The 18,243-nt window shown below is 38.9% G+C and overlaps 1 long non-coding RNA gene across 1 annotated transcript; it reads right to left on the bottom strand.

Annotated features, from left to right (window-relative positions):
• Positions 1-5,948: 5,948 nt before the first annotated feature.
• Positions 5,949-6,900, bottom strand: LOC307170359. The gene is made up of 3 exons (XR_013823358.1): positions 6,777-6,900; positions 6,094-6,166; positions 5,949-5,998 (listed from the first exon to the last, which is right to left on the bottom strand). It is a non-coding gene; the product is annotated as an uncharacterized lncRNA (long non-coding RNA).
• Between the last annotated feature and the right edge of the window lie 11,343 nt (positions 6,901-18,243).

The following is an 18,243-nucleotide window of genomic DNA, read 5'->3' as shown; positions in this document are numbered from 1 at the left end:
GTATCTGTAGGTGATGCTTATCCTTTTCAGAGCTCCTGTGGTGATAGTAAGTCACACCAACAACTGAAGCTACACACACCAGCAGAACAGCAGCAGATATTCCTGCAACAGCACCTGAAGACAGACCTGAACCTGGATCAGCTATAGAGAAACAGAATATGAACGCAACGTGTTTAATTGAGACAGTGGTATTAAAAGACCAAACTCAGGAAACACCATACAAAGCATACAGAAAAACAATTGAGCACAGAATATGAACGCAACGTGTTTAATTGTACGTTTTCCTCCCATAGAAAACCAAGAAAACGCTTAATGAGGCTTAATGGACCAACAGTTATAAAATAAAAAAAGGGAGGGGAGGGGGGTGGAGGGGGAGGGGGAGGGGGAGGGGGAGGGGGAGGAGAGGGGGGGGGGGGGTAAACGATGACGATTCTCGGGGCCCATGACTAAGAGGGGGCCCAGAGAAGCCCCAAATAAAATTGTGGTGCTAAAAAAAAATATTTGATAGTAAAAATTATTAACTTTAAATTATTCTATTTGCTGTTTCCTGGTGTCAATTTTTTTTATTTGTTTAGGAAACACAAACGTCCGTGGGCCCCTCTCCCCCTCTCGATTATCATAAAATGGTTCAGTCCGCCCAAATTGTATCCAGGCAACACAAATAAATATCAACTTGACGGAAGAGGAAGTGAAAATGCCTCAAATGGTTGGCAAGCGCGCTCATAATATAAGAGACGCCGGCGCTACCACAACATTGTCCAACATCAAATGTGCAAACGTAATGTAAGCGGAACGAAACTGCACTGCAAAAAATTTTAAGCCAGTACAACAAAAAAAATCTTAGTACTAATTTCCTTCAGCTTTTTTTTGTTTACTCAACTTTTGTAAATAACAGTTAGACTGACTGAAATTAAGTTTTAAGTCTTACAATTTTTTTGTTATTGGGTTAACTTAAGATTGTTAGTTTTCTGGAGAGGTGCAACTATTTTTTAACAAACCTTTTTAAGTTGAGCCAATTCAAAAAGATTTGTCTCAATGTCTGAAGTTGAGTGAACAAAAAAATCCTAAAGGAAATTGGTACTAAGTAATAATATGTTAAGACTGGAAACTACAATAACTTTGCCCAAGTCAAAAACTGAAAACAGTGAGTCAATGTTAACAAAACATTTATTCAGAAGCATGTTGAAGGCAAATAATAATGTCATTTCAATTAGCTGTCATCATGACAAGAATTTTCTTTTTTTATTCAAAGGAATATATTACCCCAAAATCATAATTATTTACTTTTTTCTGTCTCAAACTCATAGGACTTATTTTCTTCTGTGCAAGACACAAAGACATGCAGCTGTAATTTGTATTTTCTGAAGTAATACAGTTTTGGGAGAAACAATAAACTAACAATTCTTTTTAAATCTTGATATCCGACTGTATTCAGAAGACATGGTTTAAATCATATGTGTTACATTTATATAAAACATGGTTTACATTTATATCTTTATGTTCTAGAGAAGAAATGAAGCCATAAAAAGACTATGCACTAAATAAGAGTACAAACTGGAACAAATAAATGCTCATTCTTACAATTATCCATATGAATTGCAGCTACTTGAACAAAAATTTTTTGAAGGACCGGACTCTTGCTGAGCACTTTAGGTCAAGACCAATAAACAATTTTTAATTTAGTCAAAAGTGTATTTTGTGTATTTTAATTGTTTAGGGACTGTTCGTTATTTATTTAAGGGGCCACCGGAGGAGTTTTGAGATCTGTTGTCAAAAAAGACATGACCCTCCCTTCGCCAGCAATATTTTTTTCTATGACCCTCCAAAATGATTGTGAAAAAAGGCATGACCCTCCCCGATAATTTATTGATTAGCCTAATTCTGTACTGGTTTGCGCTTGGCAAAGATGTTCAGATAGCCATTGTTTGTTTGTTTTTTAAACCATAAACTCTTGCTTTCTCATCTGGCTGTAACGATAGACCAAACCTACGATTTGGTTCGTATCACGATTTTTTATTTTAGATTTGAAAAAAAAATAATGTTTTCGGTGCTGATGCGGTGTGACTCGTTCAACATGTGGGTGGCGTTGCGAATAAAGCATCTAAAAGCTGTCACAAAGAACCGGCAAAAGTAATGATTATTAATATGTCATATATAGCTAGACATTTTAATTGTTTTTAATAAACAAGTGTTTTCTGTGTCGACTGCAAAGATGAAGTTGACGATGCGTCGCGATCTTCTCAGAACACGCCAGAGAGAAATGCACATTTCATAAGGAGAAAGCAGTCTGTTTTCCTTCGTTTTGAATTGTTCTGCATGTTTAAAAGTAGACATTTCAAGCTGTCTATATATTTCCCAGGTCTATGAGGCAAGTAGCATACCTTACGCTGAGTTTCGGTTCATTTATGAGACAAGAGTCCAGTTCACTCGCCCGCGCCTCCGTGTCATGATTATCTATTTTCTACTATATTTAGACTACTTCTTATTTATTAAATCCAGATGAGACATTGATTAAAATTAAGATAAAATTAATTAAAAAAATGAAATTCACTTTAAAGAAAGGCTTTGTGCTTTCTGTTTGAGGTCTCTGTGCAATTTTTAAAGTCGCTTCAGAGCAGTCATGTCCGTGCGTAATGGAGAACTGTCACGTCGGTAACATTTTTATTTATTTTTTTCACATAAATGCAAACACGAAAAATAAAATAAAAATAATATAAAATTTAATTTTCTGTGGAGGCCGATATTCATCCGGTGGGTATATATATTTTGGTTTGCACAGTGTAATTTATAGAATTAGGCTACTAAAAAATATTTTGCCACCTAAAAGTTAAAGATTTTTTTGTGTCACGTCACATGTGTATTTCCCTCATATTAAATATAAAACGCATGTGACTGATATTCTTCTAATGTCTTGACTCCTTTCAGACGTTTCAAATAAATGCATTTTCTGAGAATTTTTATTTTAAGTTTTGACTGCAAATGTCACGTCCATTCACTGGAATCGCCCAATTTTAACGAATTTATCCTCAACTAGTTTTTGTGGTGTAGGTCTATGTATTTTATGTTAACTTAAATAATAGCCTAGGCTACTAATAGTGATTTAAAGATGTGGTAGCGCTGCGAAGATCGCGAGTCGTCAAATTCATCTGTCTAGCCGACACTGACATAAAAAAATAACTGTTTTATTAGTAAACAATTAAAATGTCTCCTGCTATATTGAACATATTTGCCTGTTCCTTACAAAACACTGACAGTGGGGTTTTTGACTGTTTTTTTTTTTTTTTTTTTTTGAGCAGCTGCGGACAAATTATTTCGACACACACACACACACACACAATATTGATAAACAGGATTTTTTTGTTGCTTTTTTAATACAATAAAAATTTCATTTAATTTATTGTTTAATAAAATTAAAAGCCTATTATTTTTAGTTTATTAACAGCAACAACAGCTGTAAAGATGAAGTTGACGATCGCCATCTCCGTAGTAGTGAACACGCCTATAGAGAGAAATGCACATCATTACATAACCAGAGAGTAGCCTATTTCTTTTCGTTTTAAATTGTTAAAAAGACATTTCAAGCTTTCTTAAGATATATTTCATGTATGTGAGGCATATGCTGAGTTTCGTTAAGTTAGGATGAGATGCGCTCCTGTTTACGAGCAGTGCAAGTGACCACGCGGGCGCCTCTATGATTGTGTTGTCTGCTATATTTGGTATTTGGCAATTGGTTGATAAAAAAAAATATTAAAATTAAGATACAATTTATACAAAACGAAATTCACTTAAAAAAATCGCTTTCTGCAAAACAAAACTGAATTAAGTGGTCAAAATCATGTCTGACCCGCTCCATGTCTCTCGATATTGTGTATACTCGTGTGTGCGGTTCACTTTTCATAATCAACATAGATGAAAAAATAACATTATATTTTAACAAAAATGAAACTAAATGAGCTTATTTAATGGTAACAACACAGTAGGCCTTCAGACTCTGTATTTGTACAAATTGCTGCACATTCATTTTATTCTGAATTTTGCACACACAAGATGAAAGGCATTTGTTTGTGCATGCATGTAAAACATATCTGCAACATTTATCAAGTTCACTGATAATTATGCGTGCATTTATTAATTATTATCTTAATGAATAATGTAACAAGGACGAAGCATGTTTGTTTAGAATTTGGATCGATCATCGCAAATAGATCCGAATGAAGAAACGTACAAAACCATAGGCTATAGAAAATGGGTGGGCCCGGACCTAAATGCCCACCCGGGCCCAATGGTAGCGCCGCGGCTGGTGGTAGCCCTACATCTTACACATCGTGGAAACAAAATAAGAATGGAAACTAAAATATGCAGTTTTGCCCTACAGCGCACATTCTATCAGCAGTTCTGGCGCCTCAGTCCCAATACTGTTAAACTCGACGTACGTTCACATCACATGTTAATGCAGCGGTAGAGTTACTCACAGGACACTGTGCACTTAACAAAAGTTCATTATTTGCTCGTGCTTTAAAGCTTTGCCGGGTAAACATTTCTTTGGCATTCTGTTCTGACATGATGCACTTTTTCTAAGCGCGAACTGAAGCGCACACTGTCAAACAGCGCCAAACTGGATTTTTGTTGGGTCAGACCCATCTGATATCGAAGGGGGGCTGATAACGCGAGATCAACATGGAGCTAAATGGAAAAAAATAGCACCAAACAAGCCACTTTGAAATGTTGCTGTTTTAATGAATATAAAAGTTGGGTGACCCTCCCCCTAGACTAAAAAAAGTTGGATGACCCTCCCCTCAACAAAGAATAAAAAGACATGACCCTCCCCTATTTTCCTCCGGTGGCCCCTTCCATAAATACCGAACGGTCCCTTAGGACAGTTCACATTGAGGGCATAAATCAAGCCAAAGATGAGAGTAACAGCTGTGGCAAAGTTCTTGCACATTATCTAGCCCAATCTGCTCTTATAGTACTACAAAGAGGCACCTTATAATTGGGTTGGAGTGGAACAGTTGCAACATCATCTTCAATGATAGTTAAGATCCTCATCTTCTCCCCTTGTGAATGTCATCTGGCTCTGTGTCCTGCAGTAGAAAATAAATTGACATAACTTTTTTTTATTTTGAATTACGTTACACCACAGAGTGACCCTAAACATGTGCTCATGTACCTTCACTTGAAAAGTAAAGGTGGTCATGTTTTTAAGCTTGTTCAAATTCAGCCATAGATCTAAAACTGATAAACAGAATACATCTCCCAATTTCCTGCACCTGTGCTGCTAGATGCCATATCAGTATTAAAGGGATAGTTTACCCAAAAATGAAAATTAGCCCATGATTTACTCACCCTCAAGTCTGCCACTATATCACTGCCCTTATAAAGCTTGGAAGAGCCAGGAATCGTTTTAATATAACTCCAAATGTATTTGTCTGAAAGAAGAATGCCATATACACCTAATGACTTCAGGGTGAGTAAATCATGGGCTAATTTTCATTTTTGGGTGAACTATTCCTTTAATATAGTTACACGTGGCACAACATCATGGGGATCTGGTGAACAGGTGAAATTATATCAAGTGTGAGTGTATATGCTGGTGACACACATCTTCTTACCAGGCAAGTCTTCAGGATGTTTCCTGACTTTTCCCTCATAAACAAAGGTAGAGCTCTGAGAGTTGTAGCCTTTCTTTGACCAAGCACATTGCAGTTTCTGTGTCTGAAAGACAGAAAACAAATATGGAACAAGCCATGCATGTTATATCCAAAGAGAAGCATGGGAATTACCTTGAAAAGGAGATGGCAAAATTCAGCCTTTAACCAGAGAGATATGACCACATGCAAAATAATTACCTGATGATTAAGTTGGTCTAGGAGGATCTTCATCTCATCGGATACGCTCCACCACTTGTTTTGTACAATTAGATGTGTATTCATCTAACTAAGAGAAAAGGGTGCTCTTCTGATTAGTTTGTGTAAACCTGTAATACTCAGCACAGACCCTGGAAAAAAAAAAAAAAACATTGTTAAAACAGTAAGAATTAAGTGTAGGCCTACACGTTAATTCAGTTCTACTAACTAAAAATGATAAACTCACCTGATCTTTCAAAAACAAAGGCCACTGTTTTAGCACATCAGAGGTTCTTGTTGCTGTACTGATGTTCTTTAGTCTAAAAGGGACAAATACAACATAACAAAGATTCATATTAAACAAAAAAAAAACAGTTACAGTAGGTTAATTTGCATATAGTAAAAATACTACAGAAATGGAATAATCAAATGTGAAAAAAAATTTATTCATTTTTTCCTTAAAAATACAAAAGTTATTAAAGAGCAGTGAGCGATTTTGTCTTTCATTGATTAACAGGAAGGACACTGACAGCGGCAGATAACATATTTTCACTTTAAACATTATTTAATATACAAAGCAAACATGCATATTTTTAACATAATATTTGTTTTGCATATATAGGCCTATATTTTTTCCCCTCTAAATTGTATTATATTGCACTACTGTAGAATGCCTGAGCCTCAACCTAAGCATGTACAAATTGTCACTGACATTTGTATATAGGCCTATATAACAAATAAACTTGAAATTGAATTTAAATCGAATTTAATACTGAAACATCTGGATTTTACAACATTGTTTGTTCACTTAAGACATAGCCGACTGTATTTACATGAATACTACACACACAGTGGGTTTTTTGAAATAATTGTGTGTATTTCACTATTAATTAGCAATAAGCCGTGAAAGATAACTGAATTCGCATTCACATTCTGTCTGAGATAAACAGCTCTCTTCTGTCTCAATCAGCGCAAGCACCAGATTTGAGTCTTTTTTTAACGACTTACTGCGCTTAACATTTTAAACTTCGTGCACGTTCTTGTCTTTTCACATTCAAGCATGTTTCCTCGCTTTAACGTTAGCCTAGGTGTCAATAGTTAAGTAAGTTAGCCATGTGCTACGCGGATAATCTCTAACAATAGACACTTATCGTCTCCACAGAAAATATCTTTTAACATAATACTATATTTTACCAACATATGTCTGCAATCAATGTAGCTTATTTTAATTCATAAAGCAAAATAAAACTTACCTCAGAGATGAGTCCCTTCGATAGCGTGGATGAAGGAGGAAACCCCGTGTAACTTACATAGAGACAGACTGCGCATGCGCGATGGTGGGAAGTTAAACGTTCCAGCGCAGAAATCAAAACATTAAGTTTTCTCAACTTATTTTTTTGTGTTCATTGGACAAATAGTAGTAAACATGCAGTTAAATAGTTTTTATAAGTTAACTCAACATTGCGCTCAAACATTTGCCCACTCAACTTATAATCTTAAGGTGAGTAAACAATTTGCAAGTTGGATTTTTACTCGTTATTGTGTGGTTGAAGGACCGCTTATCAGTTTGGACCAGTGCAGCGCGAGTGATCTTGATCAAGCGACACTGTTACACAGCGGTAATAAGAGATCCAGTAAATAAATCATTTGAATTCGCCACAGAAGTAACAACATCGCTGTGAGATCTAGTGAGAAACATTCACATTTCTCCGTTTTTAACAGATCAAGTTTTTTTTTTCGTGTGGAAGCCAGGGAGAAACATTGTGCCATGAATGAACTATCCAGTGTCCACAGATCAGCAACATTCACCATGGATTTACTGTAGTAACACTAACTGCACCCATGAAGTTTGGCAGGAATAGTATAATGCTTTCAAGTAACGTTACGTTGGTTTTATTTTGACATTATGAATACAATTGCTGCCCTCAAATGTTAATCTGAACTAAAAATAGACCTTTGTTTATAACTACTATACAATATTAGGTTACATTTCATTTTTTTCTAAGGAGCTGTTTTGTTTATGCTCCTAAGAAGAGTCTATTATAGCTCCATCATTGGTCAAAGTGTGTTAGTTTTAATAAATAAAATAATAATAATAATAGAAAAAAAAATCTCTGGCATTTATTTATTTTTGCTGTATCGAAAATGTACCAAACCGTGACACAAGTGTATCGTATTGAACTGAACCGTGAATTTTGTGAACCGTTACACCCCTACTATCTACATCTCTCTTACCTATCTGTCTAGCCCTCTGAAGCAATGGTTGAAGCAATTTGAATGCTGAGAAACTTTACTAAGACGATTTGAAAAGTTAGTTTATCTGTTTATTGTTATGAATGTTTGATATTTACCAAAAACATCACTTTGCAGTGTGTTGTTGAATGAGTTTTTTTTATAATAAATGTATTTTTAATTAAAACATTTGTTAGTAATAGTCATTATTGGGATTTGATCTGGTGTTTTATGACTGCATAATGGGTGCAAGGTAGGTGTAAATTTTAACTAAAGTGGTCTTAAAAAGGTCTTTAAAAAGTCTTAAATTTGGGGTGATCAAACCTGGGGAAACCCTGGAAAGAGGCAAAGGGTCGACAGTATGTTACCCAATATTTCACAAGAAAAGGTGGGTTTGTAAGTAGGCCTAAATTGTTAGTGGACCACCCGTGACAATGATCGTAGCCTTCGGCACTTTTCTGTGCATACGCACGCTTTGTACATGAGGCCCCAGGTCTCTACGGTAGCATTTTTCGACAAGTTAGCACGTTTCGATAGAGTAGGGTGCAGCGGGTGCACGGCTTTGCCTCACATACATACATACAAATATAAATATATACACTATATGACACATGTACAGCTATGCACAGTATATACATTATAGTACTGAAGTAGTGCAGTATTACAGAGGACAAATTACGGGTGTGGACATGGGATGGAGTTCAATTGTCTGATTGACTTAAATATGAGAATGATAGTCAAAATACCATAAACCATGATTTTATGTAAATTAATATGAAAAAAGTCTCAGCTGTGTTGGGGGCCCTGTCAAGATTCTTTTCATGGGGCCCAAAATCCTTAGCAGCGCCCCTGGGTAGATGAATTATTATACAGGTCAAAGTATACCTGTGTGGAGAAACATAAAATGAGCAATAAACGTTTTTAAATAAACTAGTAGGCCTAAATGCTAAAAGAAAGAGCAAGAATACATTTGAAAGGTGCATGTGATATGATCTGATCTCCCCAAATAAAGTTTAAAAAAGACATGAAATTTTGGTGATACACAATTTTTATTTACACAAGTAAATAGGCCTATTCCTTTTAACATATAGCATGTATTAACAGCAGGCAATGATTTTTGTTTATTTCAGCATGAAACTTTGACAAATATGAAAACTGTTATTATTTATTAGCGAATTACAGAATATAAGATAGGCTATAAAAAGCATTCAGAAATGGTTTTATCTTATGCATTCAAGGTAAAACTGTAAATATCAGTAAAATTCAATAGTTAGCTGGTAATGTACTGTAGGCTACTAACAAATTAAGTGAACAAAGCTTGACCACTGAATGACTCAGATGAAAGTTTAGGCTGAAGGAATTCAATTTATTCAGTATAGAAATCATCTAGTCAGATATCATTAAGATCAAAAGGCTAAAAGAGGGCTGCATTTATTTGTTTGTTTGGCAAATTACATCTTATCAAAGTGCATAGCCTACATCAAGAATATACTTGTAGGCATTATCATTTTAAACATCAAAAACTTTTGAAAATTACAATAACAGAAAAAAACAAAACAGAAAAATATGTACTTCCTGCACAGAAAAACTTTAGTCAAATCAATTGACCTTTATTTATATAATGCTTTACACATTGTTTCAAAGAATATTTACAGTAATAACAGGAAAATGATTCAATGATGCAAACAGAGTTCATTTCGGCTGTACAGCAGCTCTAAAAGAAAATAGTGCCAGTGAAATCAGAAATCAGATAGTGGATCAGTAGCATTTAAATATTTAATCCAGTTCCTTGAAGATCGGATTCATCACACCCCTATGGGACGAAGCAGCATCAGAGTGTCATGTGCAGGCCTACATATATATTCACATGGTCTTTATGGCATGCTGCTAAGTTAATCATTTTTTTCAATGGGTAATTTTGCTATGAGAATCTTTTAATATTTTTTCAAGCACAATTTTATAGCTTCAACGCATTTTGAAATAATATATTTCTATTTTAGATAGAGACATAAGACTTTCACTGTCATTCAAAATTTCAATACTTCAGAGAATGTGTAGAATCACAAAGAAGATTGACGTATAGCTACACAAAGAGACATTACTATCAACTTAGTAAGCATTAGCAAGCATTCACTTGGATACACTGTAACGCTGTCAGAGTTTTAAGTCTGCCCAGGATGAATAGAAAAGACAGCGCGAACGGATGGTAGTTCCACGAGTCTTTATATAATTCCTCTCAGTTAAATGCACTCTTCTCATACATGTCATAGAGCGAATATTAACAGGGGAAAAACACTCTGAAAACACGCTACAAATAAGAGTAGAACGTAAACACAGTAAATCAAAGGAGCAGTCGGTAGAGCGGTCATCTCTCTCCTCTCACGAGCAATACTCTTCTCTCACTGCGCACGCGCTCACTTGAACAGCGCGCATACAATAACATGTCATCTTAAAGGCATACACAACATTCATGTCATGAACACTATAACATTAGGTGGCCGTTACAGATCCCCCCCAGGAAGGTAAAGGCTGCCCTCAGCCGTGCACAACTGAGTACAGCATCACTTTAAACAACCTCATACATGAAAAGTTGTCAAAATAACAGAACCATACTGGAGAATGTATTACTAAGGTACACACTGGCATACATGACAGTACAGATGGACCAAAATACATTGTCTGCAGCAGCATTTTCAAACAAATGAAAACAGCGTGTAACCAAACAGAAACAAAATATAGGACATCCTTTTTTACACATTTTTCCTCTTTTTGTGTACAACATTGTAACAAGCATGTCAACAGACTAAGTATTAAAACTAATTCTCAATTCTCCTCTTTTCTCCTTTAAACCTTCTGCCTTTCAAAGTGACAAACCAAGCAAATTAACACACATTGACGTAATCAAAACACTATTTAAGGTCCAGTCTGTCTGTGTGGTACACATTCGTCCACCTATTACTCGACCAGTCTGAGGTGATTCTTGGTGCGCGTCGAGGTCTCAAGTCATAATGGTGTCTGTCAGGAACATTATCACTAACAGTCAAGTCATCGTTTTGAGACCCAACGTCAACCTGCAGGTCAGGCAACTCATCAACACTGTCAACATTTCCTGACACATCATGAGCACTGGACGTCACAGGGAGACTATAGTCAACGTTGATTCCCAAGTCCGTTAGGTTTACGGCGGTAGCACCGGCAGTATCCTCCGTTTCCTCCGGCACTTCATCAAGCAAAGAACTGTCAGCTGACGTTTCTACAACAGAAACCCCTGTGGGCTCAGTCTCTGACTCAAGCGGTTCCCAGGTACGAAAAGGAAGCAGATTCACGACATGAAATACACCTGCGTCTGCCCCCGTACTCGCGTCTATGAGTCTGTAGTTCACTTCCGACAGTTTTTGTGCAATTTGGTAAGGGCCAGCATATAGAGGTGCTAGCTTAGCCGTGAAGTTCGCCAGTGCATCCGAACGGGGATGAGTCTTAATTCTGACCAACTCATTTACAGAGTAAGACACAGGCCGACGCCTTTTGTCGTAGTACTTCTTTCTTTTGTCATGGTTCTCATCCAAAACGGACCTAGCATGATCATGTGCTTCTCTGATCGATGACTCCAAGCTTTCCGGGTATGGGATACCAGGTTCATCCCCACCATCACTATTCGGCTGAGTGATGAGGTCAAGAGGGGTATTCAATTCTCGCCCATACAGCAACATGGATGGGCTTTGGCCCGTACTTTCATGTGGAGCAGTCCTCAAAGCAAAACAAATTTGGGGCAGGTAACGATCCCAAGCAGTGTGCTTGTTACCGACGTAAGCACGGATGGCCGTCTTCAACGTCCGATTCACCCTCTCCGTTGCATTCGTCTGGGGGTGATACGCAGTTGTAAGTCTGTGTTCCGACCCCAGAGTAGTGAGAACATGCCTGAATAGTTCACTCACAAATGGTGACCCTCTGTCCGAAATCAGGTAATTAGGCACCCCATGTCGTGCGAACACCTCACTAAGCAACTTGCCGGCAGCAACTTGGGCAGTCGCTTCTCGTACTGCACTAACCTCCACCCACTTCGAAAAATAGTCCACAAAGACCAAAATGTAAGCATTACCGCAGGGTGTGCGCGGTAAAGGACCCACAAAGTCCACTCCAGTATACTCCCAAGGTCTTTGAGGGCGGATGGGAACCATGAACCCAGCAGGTTTTCTCTGGCTTGGTTTTGTGAACTGGCAGACAGTACAGGAGGCAACATACTTCTTAGCGTCAGATGACATTTTTGGCCAGTAAAATCGAAGTTTCAGCCGCGCTATAGTCTTCGTCATGCCCAAGTGACCAGCCATCGGGTGATCATGGTAATATTCCATCAAACTCCTTTTCATAGCCGTAGGTGCGTACAGTTTAAGGCGCTTCATAGGGTGGAGATTACAAGCCACTTTGCCATCCACAAAGTACAGGAGTCCATCCTGGATCTCATACTGAGACAACTCCTCAGCGCTATTCTCATCCTGTGCCTCCAACATCCGCAGCAGCTTTCCAGTCTCTGGGTCGTTGAGCTGCAGCTGCCTAATGTGCTCCCAATCTGAAAACATTACAGGGGGTAAAGCACGCAGGTCCAGTCCCCCAATAATGGCATAATCAGGGAGAAGTCCCAAAGGTACACTGCCAGAAGGAACAGGGTTACGTGAAAGTGCATCAGGGACACTGTTACTTGTCCCTGGCTTATGGACAATGTCAAAGTCGAAATCCTGCAATCTGAGAGACCACCTAGCCAGCCGGCCAGAGAGGTTTGGGCGCGACATAAGCCATCTCAAACTGCTGTGGTCTGAAAAAATAGTCACATGTAGACCCTCGATATAAGGCCTGAAGTGTTCGAGGGCCCAGATGACCGCTAAGCACTCCTTTTCCGGAGTAGAATAGGGTTTTTCTGACTTATGGAGGGCACGACTTGCATAGGCCACCACAACATCTCTGCTATTTTCGTCCTTCTGCATGAGTGCAGCGCCAAGTCCACTGTCGCACGCATCCGCATGGATAGAGAAAGGAAGAGAGAAGTCCGGGAATGTCAAAATAGGTGCGGAAGTAAGCTTTCCCTTGAGATAATCCATGGCTGTCTGACATTCATTTGACCATACAAAGGGAACATCCGTCCTGGTCAACGCAAAGAGTGGCTCAGCATGTCGGGCATAATCCTGGATGAAACGCCTATAATAGCTGGTCATTCCCAGAAACTGTCGTACTTGTTTCACATTAGCTGGGGTATGAAAATCAATCACTGCTCTCACTTTTTCCTCATTTGGCATGATACCATTTGGGGTGATTTTGTAACCCAGAAAGGTGAGTTCGCTCCTGCAGAACTGGCATTTTGCCAGCTTGATAGACAGTCCAGCAGATCCCAGCCTGGTGAGAACCTCTCTCAGGTCCACAAGGTGCTGTTCGAAAGTAGGCGACGCCACCACAATATCATCCAAGTAGACGGCACACGATTTATAGATGAGACCCGCAAGGACTGTGTTCATGAGCCTTTGAAATGTGGCGGGCGCATTGCACAATCCAAAAGGTAAGACCCGAAACTGAAATAACCCACAGTGGGAAATGAAAGCTGTCTTTGGCTTGGAGTTCTCCGCCACTGCCACCTGCCAGTAGCCTCTGGCCAAGTCAATGGTGGAAATGAAAGTCCCTCTAGCCAGGAAGTCAAGAGATTCATCAATCCTCGGTAGAGGATAAGAGTCTTTAACAGTGAGCTTATTTAGTGCACGATAATCGACACAGAACCTTGGCTCTCCTGAATGCTTTGGTACAATTACAACTGGGGCAGCCCAAGGACCAGAGGCAGGTTCAATTATCCCTTCTCTCAACATGTCTTTGATTTGAGACTCAATGAGTTCCTTTTTAGCAGGAGAAGTGCGGTACGGGGCAAGGTGAACCGGTTTTGCATCAGCTGTAATAATTTCGTGCTCCACAAGAGAGGTGCGTCCTAAATGTCCATCAAACAACCCACTGAAGGTCTTGAGCAGTTCAGTTAATTTATGTTGCTGCTCGTTTTCCAGCGATGATTCTCCAACCTTCTCAGACAGGGCAGAAGAATTGAAATCCAGGCAGGACAAATCAGGATCAGGACTAGGTATCTTTAAGTCAGCACCCTCTAACTCCTCAAAGGGCACCGGCTCATCGCCGAGCACTACCGTCCTGGACGGAACATGAATCGAAACTGAAGATCTCAACATAAAATCCATACCCAAGATAACGGGAGAAGAAAGATTATGGACAACAGCAAAGCGGTGATAGAAACGCTGGCCCAAGAAACCCAAAGACAACCAAATGACACCCAGCGGGCAACAGGATGCTCCATCCGCAAGCTGAACTGGAGGTGCAGACCACGGTTTTAATCGTACGTCCCCCCCAGGAATAGTCTGGACAACCGCTGAGTGCACCGCAGAGAGAGAAGCACCAGTGTCAAGAGTTGCATCAAAAACTTGTCCATAAAGATTAACCTTCACTCTGAACGGGGTATTCCAATAGGACGTGGAAGCAATATCCTCCACATGACACAGCTCAGGTTGATCATTTACGGAATCATCAGGTAAGCGAGGCACATCTATCTTCTGGAGGGAGGATTGCCTCGTCTGAACGTCCTCCCTCCTCTGAAGTTTCCCCTCTGGGCAAAGTCTGGGGCCATGTTTCCTTCACCCATGGCTTGGTCAGAGCCATCCATCCGTCCAACGTCCGACACCCTATTGACTGTATCTCTCGGGGGTTCTGGGGGCTCCATTGGAGACAAACGCAGTCTTTCTCCTAGACTACAATTTGGACAAGTACGAGTGGTGAATCCTGGCAAGGAGCACTTAAAACAGTGAACATCCCTTTTAGGCGTACTGCCAGCTTGTCTCTGAGGAGGACACTCAAAACTTGGACCAAGGACTGCATGAAGCTCGTGAGCCCGCAAAAGAAGGTCCATGACTGACGGTATGGGTGTGCCATAAAGAGCGACTCTATATTTCTCAAGCACATGCTTCCTTATCAAGTCTATTTGCTCTAGTTGAGGTGGAGGGGACCTTAGCTTACGAAACTCACCCAACATATGAGCGACAAAGGTCGGCAGTGGCTCATCCGGCATCTGCATACGGTCCAAAATGCCCCTCAGGACACGTTCCTGATTGTCCGAAGGCAGAAAGACTGTCCTAAAGAACTCACAGAACTGATTCCAACTGGTCAAATGTGTGCTTAGTGCAGCAAACCATTTTCTTGGCTCTTTTGACAGAAAACGTGGGAGCTCAAGGAGAATTTGGACATCTGAAAGATCCAGGGAGGTCCTATACACGTTGAGAGACTGAAGCCATTCCTCAGGATTCAGGGAACCATCTGCAGCAAACACGGGTGGCTCGAGCCGTGATTGGTTAAGCATAGCAGTAAGTGCATTTGTTGTGGCACTCATATCCACAGTGAGTGGTTGAGAAAATGTAGGTACAGAGCTATAAGTTACATTGACTGGCACTGACCTTTGAGCTGATGACTTAGCTTGCCCCAAACTGTAAGGAGTTGAGCTGGCTCTGGGAGCTGGATGTGGGGTCACAGGCACGGTACACTCTTGATGTGTTAAACGGTCCATCATGTCCTTTTGTAGGTCAATCGATTCGCGAAGGCACTGCTGCAGCACTGCCACTTCTGCTTGTAACAACTTGTTTTGAGACCGTAAATCTTCAATAGTATGCTGTGACGCTCCCTGTTGTAGAAAAGAGTCTGCATCTGCGGGCCAGTCAGTAAAGTCAGACTGAAAGTCAGGGTGAGTAGCCATTATGTATGAAATCACAATCAATAAATGCAAATAATAAATCAAGATACCGTAAATTTACACAAATATGAGTCAAAAGCTGTACTAACTTTGTACTAACTGTTAACTTTTCTATACCCACAAGTAGGGATGGCTCGATACCACAATTTTGGTTTCGGTACGGTACCAGAACCTAATACCTCGGTATCGATACTAAATCGATACCACAGGTGACAAATAACCAGCCTCAAAATTTAAGTGAATTGAAACAGTTTTATTAAAAAACACTGCTTGAAACTCTGCTGCACCGAATGTGCAAACAAAAAGTTATCAAAATGTAAAAAAAAAAAATTTAATAAATAAAAAACAGTCAGGGAACTTACAGTAGGTTAAATTTTGATTTAAAAAAAAAAAGAAAAAAAAGAAAAGGACACCTGAAATGATACAATTAAAATAGGTTAATATCTATTATCTATAATAATTGATTAATATAGAATAATAATAGAATAATGAAATGAAATGTAAACCATTAGCTGTCATGCATCAACAGAATTATCAACATTTATAGCATTTATTCATCTTGGTTTGATTACTGTTTGGTTTGGGTTCATATTAGTTTAATGCATAAAGTAATGTTAACATGCGAAACATGTATTAGTATATTTAAATAATAATTACGGATTGATCTATTCTAGATTAATAAATGCTATAATACTGTCAGGTCAGGTTACCTAATGAATGTTGACAAATGTAGCTTAAATGTAAAGTGTTACTCTAACATTCATATTAGTAATATCCATATTACTACTATTACTCTCTCTCAGCTGATTCCTCAGTCGGTCGCCACAGCAGCAGTGATAGATATGCCTTTCATTTTACTATCACCAATACTAAAATTAATATCACTTATCTCTTTATTCATTCAAATTCAATTAATATATGATTGTTTGAAAGGGCAAAAAAATTATGAGAACTAAACTTCATTGGTTCTAGCGTGTCATGAAAGCACATTTGAGCTTTCGTGTTTACCGTGTCATATTTAATTGATAAGCTCTATGTGCGCTGTGAATAAAAGTCTAAATTAAATCAGTTGAATGATGGACTCACGTGTCGATCTCTGAACTCTTTGAACAAGTCAGGATGATCAAGTGACAAGTGGTCAACGTTAGCCAGATTTGATGTGTTGCCTCCCGTGGCAAATTTAAAGCAGCGTTTGTACAGTGGTGCATTGAGGTCTGTTGCTTCACCTTTCTCATTACTTTTGTAGGCAAAGTAATGCCATATTTCACTCCTATTGCTCTCTTTATTTATTAATTTCGGGCGTGTAGAATGAGCTTCATCTGTTTGATCCATCGTGTTCCTCCGTTGTCACCGTTTGCCGGTTTTGCGTGACCCGCGTCAGTTTGGGTAGCGCACTGCCGCCGAGCGGTGAACTTCGAAACAGCAGCGCATCAAATACCGAAGTGAGCAAAATTATGATATTGTACCGTTTGAAATATAATATACCGGTATTTTTGCAGTACCGGTATACCGCGCATCCCTACCCACAAGAAAAACAGCAGTGTGTTTATGTAAAAACTCAGAAAATTAACTTCTGCCCTGCTTTTCACCTTTAACTGCAAACCAAGATACGCTGCACAACAGTATAACACAGCAATGTTACCCACAAAAAAAAAATAGTATCACAAAAACTATGAAAAATTAGTGATTTGCACAATAGTCTCAACAAAAATGTACTCAACCAAGTGTCCTTTCCAAATGCAATCTATTCCGCACGTGCTGGTTTGAAATGAACAGATAAAAAAAAAAAAAAAAATAATAATAATTATGTCCCAGAAGTGTTCCACACAGTCTTCACTTCAATGTTCCCTTTTTGTCATCCGTTAATGACTGTCCGATCAACACACACACAAAAAAATAAAAATAAAATAAAAATAAGATTGTTTTTGTTTCTTTCAATATAATTCAGTTCAGTTATTGATCCACATTCCACAAGGAGAAACGTTGAGAGAGAAAAAAAAAAAAAAAAAATTCCTCCAACTGGTTTTATACTATGAAAACAGTCAATATTCGGGCGATCCACGAAAATAGTATTGGAAACCAGTCAAAACCAACATAAAAAAAACAACATCACCTGAAAATCAGTCACGCACCGACCGCATGGTGTCCATAGTTAGCAAGCTAGTCAGCATGGTGGAATGGAAAAACTCCAGCAACGAAAACCTCTTCCAAAAAACAACAACAACAATAACAATCCGAACCTCCTTGTAGATAAAGGACAAGAGATGACCGGTGAATCCAGTTGTTCGGGCGCCAATTTGTAACGCTGTCAGAGTTTTAAGTCTGCCCAGGATGAATAGAAAAGACAGCGCGAACGGATGGTAGTTCCACGAGTCTTTATATAATTCC

Source organism: Squalius cephalus, assembly GCF_949319135.1.
Source record: "Squalius cephalus genome assembly, chromosome: 13".
Classification (NCBI taxonomy): Eukaryota; Metazoa; Chordata; class Actinopteri; order Cypriniformes; family Leuciscidae; genus Squalius; species Squalius cephalus.
The sequence above is the reverse complement of the archived record's forward strand: the minus strand, read 5'-3'. Positions and strand labels throughout refer to the sequence as shown.